Source organism: Haemaphysalis longicornis, unplaced genomic scaffold (genome assembly GCF_048455015.1).
Source record: "Haemaphysalis longicornis isolate Haplotype H1 unplaced genomic scaffold, Haemaphysalis longicornis Haplotype H1 scaffold_12, whole genome shotgun sequence".
NCBI lineage: Eukaryota > Metazoa > Arthropoda > Arachnida > Ixodida > Ixodidae > Haemaphysalis > Haemaphysalis longicornis.
In genome coordinates, this window is record NW_027526225.1 from 109,927,376 (window position 1) to 109,931,708 (window position 4,333).

Genomic DNA, 4,333 nt, shown 5'->3' on the forward strand with positions numbered 1-4,333 from the left:
CTTTATAAAGATTCTTTAAATAAGTCACTACTTTGAAACTTTAAAAAGAAATGGCACGCAGCAAGCCTTTAAATTTATATAACTGTTAGGGGCACCAGGCCAATAAATGCAACAAGAGAAAATTTATAGTAAGCGATGAAAAAAAACTACGACAAACGGTGAGTCTGCATTCCTTGGGCGAACATGGCATTTCGCATTTCGCAGCAGCAAGATCTCAGCACAGCAAGAAGTCAGCACGAGTTCAGCATCAGCCAGCCATCGTCATCGAACCATTCTGTCCTCTCACCCCCGCAACAGCTTTCCCGGCCAAAAAAAAAATTTGAATAATGAAATAAAAAAAGAGCTACTTCATGCACGACTCAAACTTGGTCGCGCCAACGTAGCCTCCGGCCATGGCTGTCCTGACCTGCTTCTCGAACTGCTTTCGGTCGGTCTTCAAGACCTCAGCCGCCTCTTTGTTCAGCGGGTCCTCGGGGTTCGGCTCCAGGAGGATGAACTGCAAGCCGTAGACGACGGAGCTGATGGTCAGCACCGGCTTCCAGTCTTCGCGCAGGATGTTCAGACAGACGCTGCCGTTGAGGTCGATGTTCGGGTGGTAGACCTTATTGTCGCACTTCACCTTGGGAGGGTCGTGCGGGTAGTTGGGACCGACCTTGAAGCTGAATACGAAGCGGCCGTCGCGGTAGAAGCCTTCATCGGGGCACATGACCAACTTGAAATTGAGCAGGTCGTCCGGGTCGGGGAACTCGAGCTCGCAGGTCGCGGGCAGGTGGAGCTCGTGGATGTCTTTGGTGATGCGTAGCTGGGCGGCGGACGCCCGCTTCTTGTTCGCAGGGCTCGCTTCGTCGCCGTCCTTCTGCTGCTGCTTCTGCTTGAGCGAGAAGAGATTTAGCATCGTCGCGCTGATCGGTAACGTGGACGAGATGAAAGCCCTTGGGCGTCCCTGTGCTCTCTGGCTTTGGCTGGCTGCTATCCAGACTCGCGATCTCTCTCTATCCCGTTTTGCGCTCGGTGATGATGATGACGATAAGCTCGTCCGATTCGACATGTTACTCCGCGGATTGGCCTGTGCTCACTGCATGACATCCGGCCCAGTAAATGTTGGTTGAAAATAAGCAAACTAAGAATATGGCGGGAAAAAAAGGGGGGAGCATAACAACAAATCCAGAGAACATTTTCTCAAGGCTTCTCAATAAATGCGAAACATATGTTAGCTCAATCGCATAATGCGCGTCGATTGTGAGGATTCGTTAAGTTGTCTCTTTGCAAGTCTGTAGTAGTTTTGTTGTCGTTTTCCCGTAAGCCTTTTGTATGCTCTGGCACTCTGTACGAGCATTTCTAGAACTTGTGGGCACGTGAGCCCCTACGTGCCCTGTGCCCGCGCGTGAGGGTAACAGTGCATAGTGCGCGCGCAGCGAACGCAGAGAGAGAGAGAGAGAGAGAGAGAGAGAGAGAGAGAGAGAGAGAGAGAGAAAGAGAGATGTTTAATGAAGTCTGGCGGTATTAGCCGGGCTAAAATGCCTAACTTGCTACGCGAGTTGATGAAGTGATGAAGACGATGGCGATGATGTTCAACAACTTGATGCGCAGAGAGTCAGCGAGTTATTCACAGCTACTGGTCTAGACCTGTGTGTGACAGGTACTTTTGTAGCCCCTAAAGCACGTTTGGGACAAGCCCATGGTCCTAAAACGACCTTTAGCTGCGTGTCCACGGAAAGCGGCAGTCCCACAGACACTGCGAGGGACACTCTTTGAGCACTGAACCGAGCACATTCACAGAGCAGGTACAGGCAGGTTTCTCGCACATCGCAGCGTATGCAGAGTGGTGATGTAGCTCGCTTCATCTTAAAGAGGAAGTTGCGCCTGTATGCGACATTCAACCGCATGCGATGTAGAATTGCTTCTACCGCTTGGAGAGTCCTGGTGGCATTTTAAATTTGCAGTTGGGATCGATGAAAGATAGCGGCGCGTAATGGCGTGATACGTCATCCCAGGCTGCACGCGCATGTTCCATGCCACGCTGGATGCAAGGACAGACGCATCTTTCCTGGGGAATGGTATGGATATTGCCGATGCATGATGGTTATGCGCGACGGATGCAGCAATTTCCGCCTTCACATTGCCAGTCATCCCACAATGGGCTGGAATCCACTGAAATGCTATGTGATGGTGCGCTTGTAGAGCTTGGAGATGTAAAGCGCGTATGTCAGACACAAGCTGGTCTTTTGGAAAAGACGCTGGACATTGAAGGGCAGCCCTTGAGTCTGTGAAGATAGCCCACTCTAGTGCGGGTTGCTTGATGATATGAGCGAGGCGAAGTGCGCGTCCAGCCACGAAACCCAAGTCAAGCGCAAGGGAACCCTGTAGCGCATAAAAGCGGCTCTCGGGTATGGGGGGCCGCGCGCGGGAGACACGCGACAACAGCTGCGGCCGCGGGTGGCAGAAGAGAGTGACGGTGGATTGAAGAGTCACAACCACGACGGCCGGACAGCAAGGAGCAACCAGCGTCCAACGTGGACGCTCATCACTGGACCGAGGCCCAAAGCAACGGGCACACCGTCGTCAGTGAGCCGCAAGATTCCGTGAATTGCTGTACGGGCAACTCTTTGCTTGCCACAATGGTCAATGTGCGCGCTTTATGCACTCCCTTGATGTACGCGCGTATTACGGGCTCGGCGCTTATTTTTCTTTTGCCTTTCATCTTTGTGTTCCCGGAATAAACCGGTGATTTGTTTTCATATGCATCGGTGGTACTTCGTCGGGGCGGTTCGGGGCTTGCGAACCCTTCCCGAATGGAGGAGGTTCCTTCAAACTCTAATAGAACATGCACTTTGGTGACGCATTTCTGAAATCACACGTCACATCCAGGATATGATTATTATTGAAGCATAGCTATGGTGGCTAATTGCCTCCGGTTTCCAAAAGGCGCAAAACTAACACTAAATATATTGTCCCTCATACAACGAAGAAAACTAGCACTTTATGCGCAGTATCTGGACAAATGCGTCCAGCAAAGGGTGGCGCCGGCACAACCAGCAACGGCGGAACGGTCACACGGATTCTCTGCTTTCTCTTCTTCAATCTGTTGTTGTTGTTGTTGTGGTGGTGGTGTTGGTGGTGGTGGTAAACTTTATTCACAACCAAGGTGGAGGGGGAGTCTTGATTCTCGGGTCCGGGGCACACACACTGAAGGGGAGTGACCCTCTCCACAGTTCAAGATTCCCATTCACGACAATATTTGCGTGTCATTTTTTTCTTAATCAAGTATGTGGTAATTATGTGTCTTATTATCTTTTCGCGCTTTTAGGGCCCCGCCACTTCACCGTCCATCCCAACCTTAAGCGTCTCTGTCGCACTTTTGCCCAAGTAGAATGTATCCCACCTTCTTCCCAGACATGGAGTTCGGTAACAAAACATAACTGCCGGGACGCCTAAGCACTTGTTGAGTTGTGAAGACGAAAGAATTAATGTCCGGTTGAACGCCGCTGAGTGCTACTGTTGAGGGGTGTACACGATGTACTGGCACGGACTCCCAGATTTCGCTACATCTGAGGCTGCGGCCCCCGACGATGTCGATAATTCAGACTCCATAGCGGTACGGCAAGTACTGCCACGCGAGGCCGCCGGGCTCGATGGTGACTGTTTTGCCAACGGATGAGGCTGTGCTTGATGACGTGTCGGTGTCGCCGGACGCCGCCGCACTCTCCGCTTTCTAGATTGCTCTGCGAATGCCCAGGCACAAATAGCAGCGCGCGCTCCTTTGCGTTTTATTATCGCGAAGCACGCGCTCTGCAACGCTTAGCAGTCAATCAGAGGTTAAGGAGCCATTTCAGTTCCACGGACGCTGGATTTTTCGTTCAGTGGTACTTCTAATAGTTTCTCATTGAATGAAGACCTCACGCTAAACCTGTGTTCCCGACTCACATAAAAATGAAGCTAGAAAAACACTACTTGCATCCGCCTCGACCCCTTCCCGGAAGTGATTGCACACGGATTCTTGAAAGACAGCCGCACCTAAAGTTAACCCACACACACAAACGCACTTGTACCAAATGGACTCCCACCTAACGCACGCACTCACTCAGTAACTGCCACACGTACACAACCCCTGGCGTACACACCTGCGCACTTATGCTCCAAGCACGCACCCACAAAGACACGCGCGCACTGACACATGCCGCAAGCCCGTCCAGTTAGAGAATTAAGCCATCCCTGTGCCAAGCGGGCCTCTCGGTTTCACGGCGCGCAGCGCCTGCCACTTTGGCGGCGGGAGCGGCTTGCCTCTCACATCTCAATCATGGCGCCACCAGAGGAAGCGGCGTTCACAAAAGTA

General features: G+C 51.9%; 1 pseudogene; it reads right to left on the reverse strand.

Annotated features, from left to right (window-relative positions):
* Positions 1–343: 343 nt before the first annotated feature.
* On the reverse strand, positions 344–895 carry LOC144162123 (NEDD8-conjugating enzyme Ubc12 pseudogene; annotated as a pseudogene).
* Positions 896–4,333: the final 3,438 nt, after the last annotated feature.